Genomic DNA, 23,371 nt, shown 5'->3' on the forward strand with positions numbered 1-23,371 from the left:
GTGTGAGCTCTTCTGGGCTAATAACATCCGCAAAGACCCTATTTCCAAATAAGACCACATCCACGAGTTCTTGGGAGTTACGACTTAAACATCTATTTGGGGTGGAGGGGTGACAGTTAACCCACAGAACTTTGGTTTTCTTGAATGTGGCTTCAGCCCAAGACTGGGCTTAGGTAAGCAGGTCACCCTTCAGGTCATGAGTCCATGATGAGGGTAACAAAATCCCCATTCCCAGTGCCCTCTTCCTGGGCCAGGCTCTGTGCTAAGCTGCCCACATAGACTCACAGGGAGTGAAGCAGGGCGTGGGGATCCCATTTATGCAGTGGCCCTGTTCTTGGACCTATAGAGTTCAGGGGACCCTGGCCTCTTTCCCTGATAACCCCATATCCTGTGAGACCCCTCAGTCAGGGAGAGCCTTGGTCCCAGGAGAGTCCCATGGGCCACAGTGCCAATCATGGAACTCACCTCCTCGGGCTCCTGTTACAGCCACCAGTTTGGATCCCAGGGCACATTTCAGCAAGGTGGGAGAAACAGCCACCCCTGTCACCTGGGCTTGGCAGTCCCAGATCGTGCTGCGAGGAAGCGGCCAGGAGAGCCACTGCCGACCGTGCATGTTATTTCACCAAATCCTCTCATTCACCCCAAGTTAAGCATCAAAGTTACCCCCACTCTGCAGAAGAGGCAGCCAAGGCATCGAGCAGTAGCACCACGCCCCCGTCACACAGCTGTATCGAAGGGACCCAGCTGGGGCCGCTTCCTGCCAGCGCCACCCCCCTAGCCTGGCGCACAGGAGGCAGGCAGTTCACAGAGGCTGTGATTACTATTATTATCAGCCCTGGTTCTCCTTTCTATCTGTATGTGTTTTGGCCTCCTGGCACCATGAGGACGGGGATCTGGATTATTTTTCCCTGACTCCCAGGGCCCAGAAACATTTAGTGCATTCTTAAACATTCTGGGCCCTCGGAAAGGTCTATTATTCCCTACCGTGATTCCACAGGGCAGCCTAGATGAGAGCTCCTTAAGAGCAGGGCCCTGATTCTAACCTCTTCAGTCTCCCAGGATGCCCAAGACGGTCCCGGGTCTGAAGAGCTCGAGCACATTGGCAGGAGCGCGCCTCAGAGCAAGAGACACCAAAGCAGGGGCTGCAGCACCCACTGTCAGGGTCTCTTTTATGAATGGGGCTCGTCTCTGCCCTGCCTGCCTCCCCTGGCAAAGCCAAATGAGCCCAAACCACTGGGCGGCATAGGGGTCCTCCATGTGGGAGGGAGATACCTAAGATGCTCCCTGAGTAACCCCCTACCCCAGGTCAGAGCCTTGAGCTAAGGCCCTCCTGGGTGCTGACCCCACCCCCTGACTATCCACCACTCCCTGCTTCCTGAACCCATCTCGCCCTTGAGCCTGGAATGCCCTCTCCCCAGTCCCTCTCTAGCTCCTGGATAACTCCAAGTTGGGCTTTGTGACTCTGTTCAGCACCCACTGGGGTAGCCAAAGTCCCAAAGGCCGACAACACCAAATGCTGGTGAGAAGGCGGATCAACCAGGACTTGCCTATGTTCTCGAGGGAGTGTAGGATGGAAAGCCACCTGGAGGACTGACTGGCCGTTTTCTATCCGATTCAGCATCCAGCTGCCCTGTGGCCCATAATTCCACCCCTGGGTCTTTACCCAAGAGACATGAAAATGCATGTTCGCAAAAAGACTTGCTTGGGAATGTCCAGAGCAGCTTTATTTATGGTAGTGTAGATGGGAGCATGAAGCAAGGCCAAATGTCCACCAGCAAGTGAATGTTTAAGCAGACTGCGGCCCATCCTCCTCGTGGGATGCGGCCCTGCCATATAACAAGGAACAAGCTGCCTGGAGGGTTCCAGAGATGGGCTCAGCAAGTGTGCGTGGTTCGTTTAAATGAAATCCTAGAATAAGCAAAAGTGATCTATGTATTTAAAAGTCAGAGCAGGGATCCCTGGGTGGCGCAGCGGTTTGGCTCCTGCCTTTGGCCCAGGGCGCGATCCTGGAGACCCGGGATCGAATCCCACGTCGGGCTCCCGGTACATGGAGCCTGCTTCTCCCTCTGCCTGTGTCTCTGCCTCTCTCTCTCTGTGTGTGTATGACTATCATAAATAAAGAAAGAAAAAAAAATATTAAAAAAAAAAAAAGTCAGAGCAGCAGAGGAGGGTGATTTGGCTAGAAGGGTTTCCAGCACATTCTGGGTGGTGGTTACATGGGGGTGTAAAACATATCCAAGTGAATATGTGAGGTCTGGCTCTTAATTGCACCTTGAATACACGTCAATTACATATGTGTGTCTGCGTGTGCACACATGTGTATAGACATCCCCCAAACTCCCCCCGCCAGGACCCCCTCCCCATGTCCACCCATACTCACCCCAGCAAAGTCAGGAGCACCCCCCAGCCCTCAGGGTGCCTCTGTGGGTCCTTTACACCCAATGCCCCCCTGAGCCCAGCATCGCTCCTGATGCCTGTGGGGGATCCACCGATTTGCTGAGCAAATGAGGAGATGATCACTGTGTCTTTATTTACAGTTGTAGCTGCAGTCCAGACCCGGGTTTGCATCCACAAACCCTGCCTCTACCTCCTTTTACATCGATCTCCATTAAACCCATATAGATCCATAAACTCAATTTCTAATGCGTCTGTATCACTAACTCCCTCTGAACCTCGTGAGCTCCTGGGACGGCGTAGGCACGGGTCCCCACAGGCTGACAGATCACCCGCCTCCCCCAGTGCCTGCCCACAAGCTCGTCTGCCCCCTCCCCCCGAGACCCTCTGCCCCCGCCTTCCTTCTGGTCTGGCTCCCCTTCTCAGCGTGTTCTCTGCTTCTGTTCTGAGAGACCACAGAGGGCTCAGGGATTCCAAGGTCAGGCTCTCTCTCATCTGGACAGAGCTGGGTTTGGTGTCTGGCACTGCTCCGCGACCTTGAGCAAGTCATTTCTTCTCTCCAGCCTTGGTTTACTCGTCTGTGAAATGGGATAATATTAACTTCATAGGAATGTCAGGGGGACCCAGTGAGGTTTTGAGTGCAAAGCACTTAGCTGGGTGCTTGAGAGGAACTGGGCAGCCAGGCAGCCCCTTGCATCCCCCAGGATTGTGCAAGTTGAGTGGGACTCCAAGCCAAAGACCAAGTGATTCCAGTCCCACCCACCCCTCACCCGGGTGGCCTTCAGTGGCCTTCTTGGCTCAGAGGGTATTTTCAGCTCAGGGGTGCCTGGCTGGCTCAGTCAGAAGAGCATACAACTCTTTTTTTTTTTTTTTAAGATTTTATTTATTCATTCATGAGAGACACAAAAAGAGAGAGAGAGACAGAGACCCAGGCAGAGGGAGAAGCAGGCTCCATGCAGGGAGCCCGACGTGGGACTTAATCCCCGGTATCCAGGATCAGGCCCTTGGGCTGAAGGCAGCACTAAACCGCTGAGCCACCCAGGCTGCCCAGAGCATATGACTCTTGATCTCAGGACTGTGAGTTCAAGCCCCACGCTGGGTGCAGAAATTACTTAAAATAAATAAATAAAAATGTGGGACACCTGGGTGTCTCAGCGGGTGAGCGTCTGCCTTTGGCTCAGGACGTGATCCCGGGGTCCTGGGATCGAGTCCCACCGAGTCACGGTGCCAGACACCGAAGCCGTTTATCCCTCTACCTGTATCTCTGCTTCTCTCTGTGCCTCTCTTTGTGTCTCTCATGAATAAATAAATAAAATCTCAAAAATAAATAAATAAGTAAATTTTAAATGGCATTTCAGCTCAGACCAAATAGCCCCAGGCTAATTTGAAAATGAGACTCTTGTGGGAATACCAAATGCCAGGGAGGAGCCGCAGGGTGGGCTGACGTCAGCCACAGAGGAGAGGGACGGGTGGGGAGATGTTAGTCAAGTCTAACATGTTTCCAGTTAGAAGATGAATATATTCTGGGGACTCCAGTGTAGGGCGTGGCGGCTATAGATAATGACACTGGGCTATGTACCTGGAAGTTACTGAGAGAGTGAGTCTTAAACCTCCTCACCAAGGCAAAGAAATGGTAGCTCTGCAATGTGATTGAGGCATTTGCGACTCTGTGGAGACCATTTGGCAACATAGAAATTTCTCAGGCCAACAGGCTGTAGACCCTAAACTTACACAATGTTACATGCTAACTGTATCTCAATAAAGCTGAAGGGGAAAAAAAACATTTTAGTACAAAAAATTGAAAGGACATCATTTTTTCAAATCTTTTTTTTAAGATCTTATTTATTTATTCATGAGAGACAGAGAGAGAGAGAGGCAGAGACACAGGCAGAGGGAGAAGCAGGCTCCCTGCAGGGAGCCCGATGTGGGATCTGATCCCAGGAATCTAGGATCATGCCCTGGGCTGAAGGCAGACGCTTAACCACTGAGCCACCCAGGGATCCCAAAAGGACATCATTTTTAATGAAAGGCAATAATTCAAAATTTTAAAAAGCAGTTTACATGTTAAAAAAAAATAAGAAAGAAAGAAAAGCAGATTAGAAATTGCAGAAACCGCCCTGACTGTGGGGAAAAAGGAAGAAAGGAGAACTTTGCAAAAGCAGATGGCCAAATGCCAAGTATGAAAATCCTGGCGGATGGATGCAAGCGGTCCACGTGGGACGTGGGGAGGCTCTTCTCTCTTTCCCAGTGGAGATGACAAGCCCTAGGCCACCATCTCTTTACCAGGCCCTCACCCCATGGCCTGGCCCTGGGCACACCCAGGTCTGTCACCTTGGACGGTGGAGGGACAGAGGCAAGATGGGCGTGATGCCCCCCACCCCCAGCCTGAGACCTGGGCTGTTGGCCAGGCTCCGCCCCTTCCTCTGAGCTGTGTGACCTTGAGTAGGTCACTAAACATCTCTGAAATGTTTGTCTGTTTATATCTCAAGTCCCTCTCAAGGGTCCGGCACAAAAGCGATGCTTTATGCAGACGTGGTATAGAATGAAGGACAGTTCTGGCTGGACTGTGTTCTGTGCTGACAGAGAGAATGGAGAAACTGAGGCACAGAGCTGCTTAGGGTTACTCCGGTCATAAGAGGAGCACGGAGACACAATGGCAGATTTCATGCCACATGCTCCAGGCAGAATCCCCACTGGCACCTCTATTCTCTCTCCTGTGGACCCGTCAAAGCCTTCTCTACATGCAGGTGTGTTTACCTGCCTAATAATCACCCAGGAAATACGTTTTCAAGAGAAATTAGGGGAATACAAAGAAGAGAGAAAATCACCCCAAATCCCAGCACCCCGCACCAACGTGGGGTGAGACGGCAGTGACCCCTCCGGGTGTTTCCAGGCATGTGTTCATACACACCCTTGTGGGTACATTTTCCATGAATAGGATCGAGTGCCACCTTAGCTTCAGGCCAGCACTTTCCACACAACAAAAATTGTGCACATCTTTGTACAGCAATGAAACACACCTCCAGAGAAGCCCGGGTGGCTCAGCAGTTTAACATCGCCTTCAGCTCAGGGCCTGATCCTGGAGACCTGGGATCAAGTTCCGCATCGGGCTCCCTGCATGGAGCCTGCTTCTCCCTCTGCCTGTGTCTCTGCCTCTCTCTCTCTCTCTCTCTCTCTCTCTCTCTGTCGTGAATAAATGAATAAAATCTTTAAAAAAAAAAACCACACCTCCACCATCCTTTTTCCTGGCTGTATAATAGTCCACGGTGCCGACAGATCCTCATTTAATCAGTGTCCAGTTGGGGTAGAGATCAGTCGGTGTTTCTGCAGATACAAATACGGGCAGCAGGTGACACCCTTCTTGGAAACCCCCTGGGTGACAGGTGCTGGCTACTCCCAGGACGGCCTCCTTCCACCATCTGGTGGCTCCAGGCTTAGGAAATCCTTCTCAAGGGGGAGCCCAAATCTGTCTTCCAAGAACCTTCCCCACTGGTACCAGTTCTGCACTTGGGGTGACACAGATTGTCCACCCCTCAGTCCTGGCCACCTGACCCCAAAGCCCACCAGCATTTTCCCAGCCCTTGGCACACTCAGCCATTTGAGGGAAGGCCACCTCCCCCACTTGCCCTGGGAAGCCCCCCAAGTAGGTATGAAGTTTGCATGTTTAGAGGTCAAGAGCCCCAGCTTTAGAGCCAGACAGACCTGGATTCAGATCCCAGCTCCCATCACCTGTCTGAGCCTCACTGTCCTCTTCTGTGAAGTGAGCTTAGTGACAGTACCGACCTCAGGCCACCTCAAGGATTTCCCGGTGCTGTCCGTATAAACCACTGAGGTAAGGACTAGATAAGTGCTAGATGCTGATACTCTGCGCGACGGGGAGTCCCTGTCTGTGAGGATCCTGGAGACAAGCTCAGCGGGGCTGTGGGGCCCCATCAAGACACCCCAGCGCTGCCCGCCCCCCCCCCCCAACCCCACCCCTGGCCATCAAATGCCCAGGACAAACTCATCTCTCGTGGAGGGGAGGACCCCGGCAGCTCAGGGAGGAGGGAGGGCTGCAGATGCGGAGCCAGATCAATACATTATTTAACAGCAAGAATGCAGATGAGGAAAAATTAATGAAGGGGCTCCCTCTGCCCTCGCCCTCCCCAGCCCCCACTCTTCCTTGACTTCGCAATTGCTGACAAATTCTCCAGAAAATATCAAAACAGCCTCCGGCTGGAACCTGCCACAGCGATGCACCGTTATCTATTATTGATGTAAACCTTGACAAGTTCTCTTTTTAAGGAAGGAGAGCAGGGGAGAGAGCTGCTAATCTGTGTTTAAAGGGATAGATTCTCGTATCCCCCTCCCCAGGGCTGCAGCCAGAGGAGCACCTGCAAACTCTAGCCCCCTCCATCCATCCCCTTCCCCTAGCCGTGCAGGGAAGGGAGGCATAAAGACCTGGAGAGCGAAGGTCTGGAGGGGCTGATGCCTCTCACCAACTTCACCCAGATGGTGCCTCAGTTTCCCTTTGTGCACATTTTCCAGGCCAGCAATTACTGGCACATCCTGGGAACAGCAGGGCAGGGCGAGGAGGACGATAGGAAGCCAGAGAGCCTGAGCCTCTGCCTCAGGCAGCGGAGGAGAGGCATGCCTAAGGCAGAGGACCGTCTGCAGCGAACCAACCAACATCTCACCACGCCAGGACCCTAAGATCCGTTCTGCAAAATGGAGTGAGTTCAAAGCTGGGGATTTTAAATTTTTAACGCTGGAAATACCTCAATCATCTAGAAATCACTTGATGAATAGCTTGAGTTATCCAGAATATTGATGGGAAGTTAGAAAATGTTCCGAGAGGAGTCATCTCAAGGTTGCAAAACCCCAGCATCGAAGTGCATGCACTTGACCCACAGGGAAGTCCTCGGGTCCCATTACTCGTGTTCGAGGAGGTTTCTCACCAGCATGAGCTGTTCTTTTCTCTTCTTCTGGCAGGTTTGACACGGTGATACTTGGAAAGGGTGAAGGGGAGGGTAAGTCTTCATCAACAGCACCACTGGGCAGCAGGCAGCCAGACTGGAAGGAGGGTGGATAGCGCGGGATGAGGAGAGGCAAGAAGTGAAAAGGAAGAGCCATCTGGGGCCGTTTAGCGTGGGGGCAAGTGCCCTCGTGGGGCTTCCCATTTGTCAAGAGGCAGACATAAGTCTAACTTGCTTAAATTTAAAACAGTTCTAAAGAGCGCTTCAGGGAAATGGCATCTCCGAGAAATGTGAGATCACACGCTCCTCGCTGTGTTCACGGACGGTCACACTGGGCAACGGTCACACTGGGCAGAGATTGAGACTTGAAGCACGTAGCAGCCGGAGGTTACACAGTTGGATGTCTTCAGGGGAGCAGCCGGGCCCTATAAATGAGGGACACGGGAGGGGTGGGGTCAGAGGGGGTGGTGACTGGGACAAACCAGAGACCACCGGCTGAGTCTTGAAAAGGAAGGCGTCCCTGAGCGCCGGCCACCTAGCAGTGGAGGAATTGGGCCCACTTTTCAAAAGAAGACAAATTTTTAATTGAATTTTTAAGATGAGGTTTCCCAATTTGCAAACACGGACAACTAATTTCTAGTTTCTAAGACTGTGTGCAGGCCAGACAGCCTGTCCCTGGGCGGAGCCAGGCCTGAGAGCCTCCGTGGGGAGCCTCTCAGCTGGCTGAGAAAGCACAGGCCCGAGGAGGTTTGCTGACCATGTGGCCGGGGGCCCTGCTTAGTGGCCTTGAAACCCCTGGGTGTCTTTTCTAAATCAAGGGTCTGGGGCACATGATGATAATATCAACTTGGCCTTGCTTGTACTAAGTCCTGCACATGCTGTGGTGTGAGGCCCCCAGGAGAGCCCTGTGCTCTTCTGCTTCTGTCCGGGGTGAGATACGGGCTCAGAGGAGTCCAGCAACTCTGTAGGCTCACACAGCCTACTTTTTTTTTTAAGATTTTATTTATTTATTCATGAGAGACACAGAGAGAGAGAGAGAGAGAGAGGCAGAGACACAGGCAGAGGGAGAAGCAGGCTCCATGCAGAGAGCCTGATGCGGGACTCCATCCTGGGACTCCAGGATCACACCCTGGGCTGAAGGCAGGAGCTCAACCGCTGAGCCACCCAGAGGTCCCCAGAAGGTTCTTTAGAAAGCACTGACTCCGGGTTGAGGGCAGGCAGGTCACACTGAGGCTAGAGCAGCCCCCGCAGGAAGTCAATCCCTGAAGACCCCTAGGAGCAACTCAGGAAAAGCTGAGTGGGGAGCTGGCACCCCCAGTCCTGCTGACTCCACACCCGAGGTCGGAATGATCGTTATCCTGGGCAAGGACTTTAAGCAACCGTGTTCCCCCTGTCAACCCTGAGGGGTCACTCCCCAGGAGAGGGGCTGGGAGCTGGAACCCAGTGTTCCCTGTCCCTGTACCCCTCCTGGGCTGAAGGCCTCATAAAGGTCTGGCTCCGTGGCCCCTGTCAGCTCCAAGAGCTCCGGGGGATGGGCAGGGGGCACACGGCTGCACCTCAGCCCATGCATCAGTCAGTGGGGTACCATTCACTGCTTCCTTCCAGACATATTGATCAAGCCCCGCTCTGGGCCAGGGACCCAGCTGTAAGCCCGGCAGATGGGGCCCGGGGAGAACTGTTGGTTTGGCAGGAGATATAGGTATTCAGCACATAATCATTTAATTGCAGATATGAAAAAGTGCTTTGGGGACATGGAATATTTGAGAAATGAGAGGCCTCAGGTGGTACATTTTCTGGAGAACTTGAAAGAATACTCTAAGAAGGTGGGGGGGGGAAGGATAACTGACATCTCTCTGAAACGTACCACCGTCTTTCCCCTGTGGATACACCTGTCAGCGATGTGGCCCAACCTTTGACCTCTGATGTCTCTGGGCCATGAGGTGCTAACCCCATTCTTTTGTTTCAGTTTCTCACCAGTTTTTTGGTTCCACATCTCTTTCCCCTCCACCTGACCACTGGTACTCTTCTCTCGGGGGAAGAGGCCTGGCTCCTAGAGTGGCCCCAACCCCCTGCTCTGCTACACATCTGGGGCTGGTGCCCAGGAGGCTGGGCGAGGACCTCCAGACAAGTCCCTCCAGGCTCAAGTAGAGCAGGGGAGCCCAGGGTCCTGGAAACTAACCAGAGCTGCACCGTTCGAGACCCGAGCCCCAGGTCCCGCAGCTGACGGTGGGCCATGGCCTTAGGCACATCCAGCCCCATCTCTGAGCCCTGGGCTCTCCTCCTGGAAAGGGAGAGAATGGATCAGATACTGTCTGAGGCCCCTTGCTGCTCTGCCTTCCAGGCCCTTCCTTGATTTCTAAAAGGGGTCTCGGGCTTCTCACGCTGCCTTCCTGGACTGGGTTGCTGGCACTCTGGGCGCAGAGCGGATGCCCCACAGGAATACTGGCATGAACAGCCCGCGAGCTGCCGCAGGAAGCACAGGCCTCACTGACGTTCTCAAATGATGCTCGCGGTAGGGCTGGCACCGGCCCCGTGGCCGTGGCCCAAGGCTGCAGGCACCCCGTGGGGATGTGCCATCCTGCCACTCTGTGGGGAACTGCGGATGCTCTGTCCTTGTCCGGGGCCGGGGCAGAGCTGAGGCTGGCGGGGGACTCCCGGGGTGCCTTGGTTGAGTTCCTATGCGGTTTTCATACCCCTGGAGAGTGAGCTGAGTGCGGCGGCCTTTAAAGCTTGCACCGGGGAACCTAACAGCTCTGGGTTCAAGTCCTACTCTCTCACCTGCTAGCCAGCAGCCCCCGGCAGTGACATGACCTATAGACTCTGTTTTTTCATTTGCACGAAGGGGGCGCCCACCACCCAGGGTTATTGTGGGGCTACATGAGATCATCGCACCCACTAGTGTGTTTGGCGTGTATAAGTGCTCAGTAAATAAAGTCTGCCTATTGAAATGATTAAATTGACCAATCAGTCTCCTGGTTTCAAGGTCAGTGCTGAGAACTCACTGACAGCTTTGGGGAAGGCCCTCACCCTTGTGATGTGGGAAGGGTGGCCGTCCCAACGGTCTCCCAGGTCTCTCAGAAGCTCGCATTCTGTGACCTGTGCCAGCTGTTCCTCTCCTGTCCCTTCTCCTTCTGGTACTAGATTGTGGCTTTCTGGAAGGCAGGATAGCCCTGCCCATGCTGCCCAGCAAACAGTGGGTCCCCATCAGGACTGGCGGTCAGAAGTAGGTGGAGCTGCAGGTGGGGAGGTGAGCGTGACTTGGCTGGGACAGGAGAGATGGGCAAGGTCACCATGATGAAGGGGGCACCAGAAGAAAGGTCATCCTTGCCCCTAGGCCAGCGGTCATTCCTCTGAACAATTGGACCCAACTTTCAGATAAGCCAGAAAAGCTCCCTGGATTTAAGAGCTTATGGAGAGTTTAATTAAAGAACCTCATTGTTACTTTTGAAAAAAATTAAAAATCCCTCTGACTTCATTGATTCTCCTTTGAAAGATGTTTGCTCACTCAGGCCTAGAGGGAGGAAGGGGACTCATATAAGGACATGCTTGGGCAAGAGGCCCGGCTGCCTGGATCTGCAGTCTGGTGACCAAGCCCTGCCACTCAAGAGGGGTTCACCTCCTCGAAAGATGACTGTATTCAAAGAGGCCTGGAGATCTTACTGGCCAGTCCCCAGGGCCCAGCTGGCCAGCCTGCCTTCTCCTGCTGTCATTCTGTCTGTCCTCTCTCCCCAGGGGAAGCTGGGGTGGCCACAGTGACATAGCAAACAGTCTGGGCCCTGGGCGAGGAGCCCGGGACAGTGAGCCCTGTCTGCTGCTGGGAGTCTCCTGAGACCTCACAGATGGCCCAGCTGACCTCGGCATGGTGGGAGTGCTGGCCCAGTGAGGCTGGGCTCCCAGACAGCACCACTGCACCCCCAAGTTATAGAGGTATGGGGCAAGGCCGCTACTCCCAGCCCCCTGCCTGACTCTCCCCTTGGCACCCTTTCCACCACTGCCACCTGGGCTGCCCTGGGGCCCCAAGCTCTGGGGTTGGCCATTTGACTCCCTGTGCCTCTGGAGATGGAGCTATCTGTAAGATGAGGGCTTTCATGAAGTCATAGGGAGAGGCCATGGGGCACTTGGGGTGCCAGGGGGGACTTCGCATGTAAAAAGTGGCAACCCTTGGGTATGGGGGGACATTGGAAGATGTGGGGCATCTCTGGGACATCAGGAGCCAAGAAGCAGCCAGACTCTGAACAGGGAAGAATCTATGATCTGGAAACCAGGCCACAGGCCCCTAGCTCCTTCCCTCCCTGAGAAAAATGGCAGCTCATGAACCCCAAATGGACCCAGTGTCCTTTTTTTGGTCCAATCACCTGGGAGAGCAAGTTGAATCAGTCCTTCTTACCGCCTGCCTGGTCCCAATCAGCTGGGGACACAGGCGGAACCCTTGGCTGGGAACCCAACCCTGAGATGAGGGAAATGGGGTTCCCAGAGGCTTTCTTCAAACAGGAAGTCACTCCCAAGGAGTCCCTGACAAGTGGCATCTGTCTGTGGCTGGGGAGTCTGGAAGAATGGGGGAGGGGCATGGCTAGCCCAGTTCAGCACCTTGGACAAGGCATCCGGTTTCTGATTTGGTAAAAGGGCATCATAAACCACCTGCCCTGCAGCCCTGCCTTCCTTTTTTTCTTTTCTTTTCTTTTCTTTTTTTTTTTTTTTGCATTCTTAAAATTTAAATTCAATTTGCCAACATATAGCAGAACACTCAGTGCTCATCCCATCAAGTGTCCTCAGTGCCTGTCACCCAATCACCCCATCCCTCCACCCACTTCCCCTTCTGCATCCTTTTGTTTCCCAGAGTTAGGAGTCTCTCATGGTTTGTCTCCCTCTCTAATTTCTACCCTGCCTTCCTCTCAGTGTTCCCCGCAGTGAGGCCAGCAAGGGGACACCACATGTCCAGAAGTGGGGCTCCCTCCCTTGGACTCCTTGCCAAGAGCAGGCTATCAGCTGTCTACCCGAGGCAAGGACTGAAGCAGGCCTTCACATACGAAGCTGTTCTAAATATGCAGGTTTAATTTTTATTCAAATATGGTGAGGCCGATGCATGGGAGGCAACTGCGCTGAAAATCTAGTTTGCTATGCTCCCAGATCCCAAGAGGAGGGAGCAGGCCATGGTATGCAGGGCCACACAGGGAAGCACCGGGGTTAGGCAGGAAGCAGAGAGGGTGAGGGAAAAGCATAGGCAGGATGCTTCCTGGTGGTTTCTGTGGGAAAGACAAGGCAAGGCAGGGTAAGCAGGTTTAGGATTGACTAGTTTAAATCATTTCAGTGGGCTACGGGGCACAGGAGGCTATGTGGCTGCCCCCAGTTATCTGGTACTTGGCCCTGGGGTGATGGGCGCAGGTAGATAGTGGCCCAGAGCACAAAAGCCAGATAAGGGAGTCTGAGGGCAGGGACTGGGACTAGGTTTGCATATGAAGGGCATGACTGTGGGCACATCCTTTATTGTCTCCAGGACTTGGCTAACCCCAGGAGGGGCAGTCCCTCTAGGGTCAGCCAGCCCCAAGTAGACAAAGTATCCACAATACATAAAATCAAAAGGCACAATTATATTTTATATCCACAATACAGAAAGTTGGAAGTCTGGACAGAGAAGCCACAGGGCCCAGCTCCAAGACAGCAACTAACCCCTCAGAGGGTCCCATTTGATCCCCTAAAGAAGGGCTGAGGTGCCCTGAGGAAGGATGCTGGCACAGAGCAAGTCAGCGCAGTGTCCATCCCCAAGGCCCACTCCCTCCACCTGACACACTCTCGTTCAGCTTTCAGTCCTGGCCTGTCTTCCCCACCGGAGTGGCCTGGTCTGGCAGTGCCCAGGCCAGTGAGGGGAGCAGAGGCTGGCAAGGGCAGCTGTCTGACATGCTTCATGTAACCCAGCTGGTGGCAACAGGGGCTCAGGAGTCAGACCTGGCTCTGAGACTGAGCTTCATAGCTGGGGCACCTGACATAAATTACCTAATCTCTTTAGACCAGTTTCCCCATTTGCCAAATGGGACTACTGAGAGCACCATCTTCTAGGGGTGTGCTTGGGTGAAGCGAGATGGGACTTGCAAAACTCTTAGCACATGGCTTAGAGGCTGCCCTCAGTAAGAACTAGGTAATAATAGGATCATTTATAGGCCCTTTATGATCTGCCCACTCACCCTCCAGCCTGGACTTTCCATGGCTTCTTCATGCTCTACACTGTCATTTGCCCCCAGACCTTTGCACATGCCGTTCCCTTTGCCCAGGATGCTTCCCTGCTCTGCTTCCCTGACTCCTTCCCTGGCTAACTCCCACTTTAGCTCGGATGTTCTCTCCACCAGGATGTCTTCTCTGCCCCCCACCCCTGGCCTGAAGAAGTGTCCCCTTCAGAGATACCCAGCACATTCTGTCCCCACCCCCAACAGGGTACTCATTGGCCACACTGGATTGTAACCGCCTGCTTTCCCAGTGAATCAGCTAGACTCAGAGGTCCTGCGTTTTTTTCGTTCCCTGTGGCGGCCGCTGCTGGGCTCCTAAAAACAACAGAAAATGTATCCTCTACAGTTCTGAAGCCCAGAAGCTCAATTGTCAGTCTCACTGGGTCAAAATCAAGGTGTCGGCTGCACTCCCTCCTCCCTCTAAGGAAGATCTGCTCCCTGCTTCTTCTGGTGCTGGTGACCAGCAGCGGTCCTTGGCTTCTGGTGGACGTCACTCCAGCTTCTCATCCCCTTCTTTGTGCACCCCACATCCCCCTCTGCCTGTCTCATAAAGATACCCATGATGACATCTAGCGCCCACCTGGATGGCTCAGGGTCATCTCCTCATCGTTAAGATCCTTAACATAACCACATCTACAAAGACCCTTTTTCCAAATAAGATGTCATTCAGTCTTTAGCCATATAAGGTAATATTCACAGGTCCCAGGGATTGGGAAGTGGATACAGGTTCTCTCTCACTTTTCAAAAGTTCATGTTACGCCACTTCACTTTTACAAAAATGCCTGTGTTTGCACCTGGTTTCACTAAGTGAAAAAATTCAAAAAGGATTTTTGCTCTTACTAAAAAAAAAAAAAAGCAAAAAGCAAAATAGCACCCAGCATATATTTTTTAGTGAGCCATTATAGAGGCAACGCACACTCAGCAGCGAGAGTGGCCCCACCGAGCCCCTTCTCCAGGACCTACACTCAGCAGCCCAGCATCAAGCTGCCGTAGCTTTGAACTGCGTCCGTGAGCATCTGTGCTTTATCTCAATTTATTTCATGTATCCATTGCCAAGATATACCTCAAGGTATCAGAAGAGCCTAAGAGATTGTTTTTTGGGTCTGGAAATGCCCACAAAATTTTCCATGTAAATTGATGGTAATTGTTTCTTTACCTTACACCATCGTGGCTTTCGAAAAGTTTCATAGGAACACACCACTTTGAGAGAGCAGAGGAAGCCCGTGTGTCTTTGCAGGGCCCCAGCTTCAGCTGACCACAGGACTCACAGGGCTCAACACATACCTATTGTCCGGCTGGGTTGAGGCCTTGAAGGGCAGGGTGGCAAAGACTTTCCCCTCAGCCAGGCTGGATGGTTCAGGACTCATGGCCTCATAAAACTGGAAAGAGCATTTCATTCAAACCCCACCCCCATTCTCCTCTTCTTTTGAAATGCAGACAGGGACAGGCCCAGGCTGACAAGCTCATTTGTGCCCACCCTACCAGAGAGCAGATTCACAATTTTGCCAGCCAGAGGCGACACAGGCCCTGTCCATCATCCCCCCATGGGTGCCACTGGGTCCCGGCAACAGAGAAGGGGTGAGGAGAGCCTTCCCTGGCCACTCGTACTGGCCTCCTCGCAGCTGCTGGTTTCCGAACCCCACTTTTGTGACTTCACTTTGGAATATTGATTGTATTCCCTGCTGGCCTTCCTTTTGTTACTCAGGTTTTTGTTCAGAAGAGTCCCTCCCTGAGGCAGCCTAGGTCACCTTCACATCCCGCCAGCCCTGCCAGAGGGTCTCCTGGCTGCAGAGAAAGGCCGAGAAGAAAGGCAGGACCCTGGGGAGACCCCAGTCGATAGGGGTCTTTCTTCTGGCACAGCAGCAGCCCAGCGGTGGCCCTGGCTTCCAGGCAGAGGTGGGGAGGCGCTCCGATGCCTTGTGAGGCTGTGGCTCTGCAGGCCAAGAGGCAGAAAAAGAGCTGGCCCCTGCAGAGGACCAGAGCTGGGGCAGAGCTCACTGGGCCACAGGAGCTTCGGCCCTGGCCAGGTGGGAGGGGCAGAGCAAGAGCCAGGGTCTGAAGGCCCAGGGCCCTCGGGATAAAGTCAGGCTCCTGCTACGGCAGTTGGCTTCTGGGGCCTCAGGTTATGAGTTCTGGAACCAGGCAGGCCTGGGTGACCTTCTGGGGCAAGCTACTCCACCTCTGGCCTCAGTTACCATGTCTGTAGAATGGGGCTAATAACAGGGCTTTTCTATAGACTACAGGAGAAAGGACTCAAATGATAAGGTACTCAGCTCACTGCAAGATCTACTGTCCCTTGTTACTATGACAATAACATCACCAACTTTGCTGCTCCTCCACGCACACTCTGCACCCTGGCACTGAACTTCCCTCTGCCCCTGGAAACTCTCATGCCCTCCCACTCTTCTGGGCGTATGCACATGCTGTGGAATCCTCTCCCTGATCCCCTTACCCAGCTCAGTGTCACCTGCTCCAGGAAGCTCTCCTGGGTTGGGCGCTCAAGCTTCCTGCCCCACCATGTGGCCCCTGGAGCCGGTGCTTCCTGCAACCCAGCACTTCTCAAGGTGGATTGATTGGTTGTGGTTGGCTGTCTGTCTCTCCCACTGGGCCCTGAGCTCCCCACAGGTGGGAGCATCTGTCTTGTGCGCCCCTGTATCTCTGGCACCAGGTGCCCAAATGAATGACACTGTGGATCACAAATTAATAAGCTTGGCAAAGTGCAGAACAACATCCCAAGTGTCAGGACTGATTATGACCAAGTAAGGGCTGACAAAAGTCCCAGGCGCTTTGAGGTAGAGGGGTTGGAGAGGACAGCCTTGTGCTTGGGGTTTTCAGGGGAAGTTAAGATACTTCCTGAGAAAGTGGATTGTTTCCCACGAGGCTCAAGAGTCTGCGTCACCAGCAAACTGGGAGTCAGGTCCCAAGTCCCCCCCTCTTCCCTCAAGGCTGATGGGCTCCCCTTTGATAAATAGTACAGAGGACTTTTGAGGGAATTCACTGTGATGCTCCAGTAGCATCATGACCCTAGCACAAGGTCTGGCATGGAGCAGGTGATCAATTTTTTAAAAGCAACAAATGTTAATTTTTTTAAAAGACACTGTAAATCAAAAGTATGTTTTACATCTTCTCCTTGAACTTCTTTAGCCGACGACCCCTAATATGCAGTTCATAATTTCTTCCCCCACAACATTATCTTCAAAATAATGCGTTCAATTTATAATTTATTGGGAGGTTTTTCCCCCTGAAACAGACATCTTCAAGTTTTGATCTAAAGGATACAATCAACAAAATTAATATTTAAACCCAAAAAACTCCAGCTTTGGTGACTGATCTCAGGGATTTGAATTGACAGCAAGACTTTTAGACTTTCTAGGCTTTGCATGAGGCACTGCATTTTATATGAATCTCATGGGCCACGGAGGCCAGGAAAAGTGTCTCCCCCAACGCCCTCACCCCCCAGCCAGAGTGCTCAGCGAGGAAAGGTGCTGTTAGTTATTACTCAGGGATGACAGACATGAGCCAGGACAGTAGTGGGCAGATGGGGAGCTCTGGTCCCTCTCCTGAAGGCTCTCATCACTGAAGAGTCCAGCCTCCTCCCCATGGAGCCACACCAGCCTCAGAAACCTCTCATTGTGTCTTGATCCAGACCCACTAGGCGGAATGTTCCACTCTATCTACAGTTTTGTCCATTTTTTTTTAAAGCATATCCCCATAAAATGGCTGAGGACGGTGCCTGACCCGTGGTCATGCTCAGTAAATGTATGTTGAATGAATGAATGAATGAATGAATGAATGAGTCAAAGTTGACATGCAAGAGGAAGGCTTTTGCCAAGCGTGCCAAAAATGGCAAGTTTTGTTTTATTTATTTTTTATTTATTTATTTATTTTATTTTTTATTTTTTTATTTTTTTAAATTTTTTATTTATTTATGATAGGCACACAGTGAGAGAGAGAGAGAGAGAGAGGCAGAGACACAGGCAGAGGGAGAAGCAGGCTCCATGCACCGGGAGCCCGACGTGGGATTCGATCCGGGGTCTCCAGGATCGCGCCCTGGGCCAAAGGCAGGCGCCAAACCGCTGCGCCACCCAGGGATCCCTATTTATTTTATTTTTAGGCAAGTTTTGTTTTAAAGTCATCATTACCTCTGGGACACCAGGGTGGTTCAGCCAGTTGAGCATCCGACTCTTGGTTTTGGTTCAGGTTGTGATCTCAGGGTCATGAGATCGAGCCCACATTGGGCTCCATGCTCAGCACAGAGTCTGCTTCTCTCCCTCCTCCTCTGCCTCTTCTCTTGCCCTCTCGCTTTCTAAAATCAATCAATGAATCTTTTAAAAACTAAAAGATAGATAAAGTCATCGTTACCTCTAACACACAATGTGTTTCATCTCTTTGGGTTTTCCTACATGTACCTTCAAATGTGTGTATGAAAACTGAGGTTAAAAAAATAAACAGCAACCAAACTGTCCTTCGGTAGATGCATGGATAAACAAACTGTGGTCTGTGGTCCTGTCAATGGAACGTGACTCTGAACTATGGAGCCATGAAAGTTGCACGTGTGTTACTAAGTGAAAGAAGCCAATCTGGGAAGAGTACTTACTATCTGATTCCAACCGTGTGACATTCTGGAAAGACAGCGCTATGCAGACGGTAAAAAAGATTCCTGGTTGCCAGGGGTTAGGGAAGAGGGAGGGATGAATTAGGGCAGTGAGGCTACTCTGGGTGATGTTATAAGGGTGGATTCATGTCACTACACATTTGTCCAGAGCCACGGAATGTACAGCAGCAAGAGTGACCCCTGATGTAAAGTATGGACTCTGGGTGATAATGACGTGTCACTGTAGGTTCGTCAATTGTAACAAATGTACCTACCACTCCAGAGCGGATGTCCACAGTGGGGCAGGCGAGTGTGTGTGTGTGACAGGGTATATGGAAAATCTCCAGACTTTCTGCTCAGTTTGGCTGTGAACCTAAAACCACTCTAAAACAAAACAATTAAATCTGGATTTTTAAAAAAAAAAACAGTTCTTACTCTTATTTTCTAGCCAAAATTGGAATAAGTGTAGGAACTCTTGCTCCATCTCAACAAACTACCTAAGTCCCCTCACATTTGGGGAAACGTGTGCTCCCCTGCCTGGGGTGCCCTGCAGCTGTCCCCTGTCCCTTTTTTAAAGTGCGGCTCCTTGTTCAAAATATGAAACATTATGGCTTCATCCCAGGTCCATGTGCTGGGTCCCCTCTCCCTTCACAGCACAGATATTGGTCTAAGTGTGATATGTTTGTTTACTTGTTCTTCTAACAGCTTTGTTGAGGAATAATTGACATACACATATTTAAAGTGTTCACTTTCGGGGCACCTGGGTGGCTCAGTTGTTGAGCGTCTGCCTTCAGCTCAGGTCATGATCCCAGGGTCCTGAGATCGAGTCCCATATCAGGCTCCCCGAGTGGAGCCTGCATCTCCCTCTGCCTGTGTCTCTGCCTCTCTCTGTGTGTCTCTCATGAATAAATAAATAAAATCTTTAAAAAAATAAATCAAGTGTTCAGTTTGATAGTTTTTATGCCTGTGAACCCATCGCTATCATCAAGATAGTGAACATACCTGTGATGGGCTGAATTGTGCTCTTCCAAAAATTCATAGGCTGGAGTCCTAACCCCCAAAACCTCAGAAATATGACCAGGTTCAGACACAGGGTCTTTAGAGAAGTGATTCAGTTAACATGAGGTCACTAGAGTGGATCCTAGTCCAACATGAGTGGTGTCTTCATAAAGAGAGGAGCCCAGGACGTAGACTCGTACGTACGGAGGGATGACCGTGTGAAGACTCAGGGAGAAGGGGCCAGCTGTATACCCAGGAAAGGGGTCTCAGGAGGGACCTCTGTCTGTTGTTCAAGCCACCCAGTGGGTGGTGCCGTATTACAATGGTCCAGCAAACAAAGAGGATGCCTCTCATCCCCCCCGAAGTTCCCTCTGCCCCTTTGTGGTCCCTCCCAGCCCCCAACATCCCCAGAGAACAACTGACCCGCTTTCTTTCCCAGACTTCTTTTCCTCAGCATCATTATGTTGTGTGTGTCAGTAGCTCAGTCCCTTTTTTTCCTAAGCGCTAATCCAGTGGATTGATCTGCCATAATTTTTAAATTAGTGATAGCCAAAACCTGGGGAAAAAATCCAGATGTCCATGAAGAGATGAATGGATATTTCCCTGTGACTAATTTCTTTTTCCTACTTGGAGCAGACACTGCATGAGAGCAGGCACTTTGTTTATGGCTATACCCACAGCATCCAGGAGCCCATGCCCGGCGCACAGTAGGCCTCAATAAATAGTGACTGCATTAATGATTTAAAGGCTCATTCCATGGAGAGGACGTGGCCTGACCCCTGCAAGCAGGGACACAGGTATGGGGTGCCTGGGTGGCTCAGTGGTTGAGCATCTGCCTTCAGGTCAGGTCATGATCCCGGGGTCCTGAGATCAAGTCCCACATCAGGCTCCCCGCATGGAGAGTATGGAGCTTGAGCCATTGCTGCGTCCCCAGCCACAACCTCATTCTCTAAATGGCAGGCCTATTGCCTCACATCCCCCCTGTCCACCATCATCCCCCACCCTGGGAGGATCTAGTTCTGGATCAGACACAGTATTTACCCCTCTGGGAAGCTTTCCTGGCTGTTCCTGCCTGGGAGAAATTCCCCTTCACTTATGCTTCTAACCCTGTGGTCCAGCTGGTTGGTTGCCCACTTGCTGACCTTCTTATTCATTCAACAAATAGTCACTGGGCACCTGTCATGGGCACTGCGTTGGACACTGGGGCAGACAGACACGGAACTCACAGTAGAGTGGGGAAGCAAAAATCAAACGAATACTATATCAATCCTTCACTTAGATCAGCTATCCTGTGCCAGGAAGGGCCAGGGTCCTGGTGGAGGAACTTAGTTACCTTTGAGGGCTGTCTTAGGGGTGCCCACCTGGTCAAGACAAGGGTTGAAAAGAGACCAAGCGCTGTGGGATGGAGTTGGGGGGCAGGTTTATGTGCATGTGCAGAGGCTTAGGAGAACAAAAGCGTGGCCCGTTGCCATGGTTACGGGAGGGTCTGTGTGGCCTGGGCTCAGCAAAGGAGCACCAGGGAGGCCCAGGGCAAAGATGGGGATTTTGTTCTAAGCCACATCTCTCTCAGTTTATGCTGCAGTCTCAGCCGCACCCGGAACTGAGCCTGTATCTCTTTCTGGCCAGGATTCACTTTTGTGTGTTGGGATCCTTGATTTCCTTCCACTGCCTATGCCCCCAATGCACCCAACACTATGTGGTCCATATTACGCAGATAATGGACATTTCTGGATTGATGGGTTGCTGATGCGGATTGATCAGCTCATTCTTATGCAGGGGAGGGGAGACTTCGTCAGGAAGGGCACTGCATCCTTTGGGGACAGTGGCATCTGAAGAAGTCCCCACAGAGAGAATGAGACTCTCCTTCAGAGCTGGGCTGGTGGAGAGTTGACTCACAGGCAAAGTGGTGTTCCTGGCTACACCACTCTATTCCCAGGGGAATTAGGGGTTATTAAAAATAATCCAATGTGCTGGTGTGTAAATTCACCCTCTTACTTATATACCTTGAGAACTGCTTAAAGTGTAGAATTTATTCCAATAACCTGGGTTTATCCTGCATTCAAAGGAGAGGGTTGGGAGCAGAGGCCAGAAAAGGATAAGGGAAAAAAAATGTATGTCTATATGATGCTCATTTTCCTTTTTGACATGGGAGTATCCCCTTCCTCTCTCACTTGTTCATAACACATCCTGTCCCACCAGACCCCAGTGTCCCATCCCCGCAACACCACACGGTCGCGTCGTTGCTGTGTTCTCTGAGAAATACCACAGCTCTGGGCCAGGGAAGGGATCAATGATGTCACAGGGGGACCGTGTGGGAAACCCCAGAGGGAAAGGTAGGGCTGCCAATCCAGACTTCATAGAAAACCTGGGAACACCAGAACTGGATGTGGGGGTGGGGGATGCCTGAGACTCGAGAAAGGAAGTCTTAGATTGAAAACAATGACAAGAACAAAAAAAGAATTCAGCACCCAATTGGGAAGAGGTAAATTGAACTTACCAGCTAAAAATATAAATAGGTTCAAGAAAGGTTTTCATAAAATATTTAAAACTAAAAGGGATCTCAGGAATTATGTAGTCTAGTGGTTTTAAACATTTGTTTGGTTAATTTTAGCAGCAAACGTCTTTTTTTCAGAATAAAATGCATAAGGCTTATTAAAGGTGCTTTGGCAGGAGTGGGGAGGAGGGCTTGACACCACGGGACCCCACGCCTGCTGCCCTGACCCCCAAGACCAAAAAGCACTGATATTCTTCTACTCCCTTCCACAATAGGGGAAGAAGCAGAGGTTGAGGGGGGTAATGGGAGTCCCTCATGGTGCAGGTGACATCGAACCCCCCAGCATGATGATAGCAGTACAGATGGGGTGACACCATGTGTGCACAGTGCCTCAGACCTTCCAGGTGGCCACTGAGAGTTGCCCTGCCACTGAGTGGGGGCTCTGTGGCCAGACTGCCTGAAATGGGGTAAGGGAACCTCAACCTGGCTCCTGCAACTTGGACAGGTCAGCTTACCTCTTGGTCTCCTCCTCTGTCCAGTGGGTGTAATGACAGTACCTATGGTGGCAGGTGATGGTATGAAAGAAGGGCTCAGTGCATGTGGAGCAAACCGCAGGACACCCAGCACCTGCTCAGGAGCTGAGAGACCTCATGGCGGTTGTCATTCTTCTCACCTTTTCCCTCTTGGCCTTCTCGAGGGGGCAGCTGTGAGGATTATGTAGGAAAGAATGCTTCGGAAGCACAAGCCGGGGTCCAGCCCAATGGAATACAGTTATTACCGTTAGTGTCACCATTGCTAATGCCATTACTAGAACTAAGCCTCCCTGGTGACCCACAAGCTCCCTGGTGACCCACGAAGTGTTGATTGCCATTTTACAGGTGTGGAAACTGAGGCACAGGGGGTTGAATGAGTTTCCCAAAGTCTCAAAGGTAGTGAGTGAAAGAAGCCAAGTGGTCCTTGGACTTCCTCCCCAGGGCTCAGCCTGCCACACCACGGTCTGAGGTGCGGGAACAAGTGGGCTCTGGAGAGTGAGACTAGAGATGGGCGGACCCCTGTCTGCTCCTGTCCCTGCGCCCTGTGTGGGGCGCGGGTGCTGTCCTGCGGGACTGTGCTGCCCTCTAGTGGCTCCGCACGAAGGCTGCTGGCCAGCAGCCAGGTGGTCGAGAGGGGCGCTCCACGCTGCCCATCTCCTCCTGGAGCTTCGGACTTGTCACCCAGCGCTGTAGGGGAAAGACCACAAGAAGGCCCCTGCTCAGGACCAATGTCACTCACTGCCAGAGCAGCCTACAAGAGCTTACTAGATCCTGGGGAGAGGATGTGACTAGAAATCAGACTGGGTCAGGGAGCAACGTAGAACTCTTGTTTAGGTGCCTGTGCTCAGATGTGCAGGTGTGTGTGTGCACCATGTAGTGGCAGCACAAATAAGTGGGAAGGAAAACAGAAAGACAAAATTCCAACACCTACTGTGTCCCTTGTCACCTGCAAATCCAAGCAGCACTGGCATTTAGGGAAATACTGGAACTCCTTCCAGGTGTATATTTTGCAGCTGCCTGCATCAGCCTCACACGTTCTAAAAGCCAAGAGGCAGGTGGGAGTATAAATTGATACAACCACTTAGGGGGATGTTTGGAAGTAGCTACAGTAGCCGATAAGCACGTACCCTAAGCCCCAGCAATTTCCATTCCTCTGTGTGCACCCGGGAAGCCAGAGACACACA

General features: G+C 51.9%; 1 long non-coding RNA gene across 2 annotated transcripts; it reads right to left on the reverse strand.

The window, feature by feature from the left end:
- Window positions 1-6,703: 6,703 nt before the first annotated feature.
- Window positions 6,704-22,564, reverse strand: LOC112677092 (uncharacterized). Of its 2 annotated transcripts, none has more exons than XR_007413250.1 (3): window positions 22,170-22,564; window positions 14,852-14,946; window positions 6,704-7,774 (listed from the first exon to the last, which is right to left on the reverse strand). It is a non-coding gene; the product is annotated as an uncharacterized LOC112677092 (long non-coding RNA). The 2 variants fall into 2 exon arrangements; XR_003146841.3 differs by lacking the exon at window positions 6,704-7,774 and adding an exon at window positions 12,434-12,592.
- Between the last annotated feature and the right edge of the window lie 807 nt (window positions 22,565-23,371).

Source organism: Canis lupus, chromosome 9, assembly GCF_003254725.2.
Source record: "Canis lupus dingo isolate Sandy chromosome 9, ASM325472v2, whole genome shotgun sequence".
Lineage (NCBI taxonomy): Eukaryota > Metazoa > Chordata > Mammalia > Carnivora > Canidae > Canis > Canis lupus.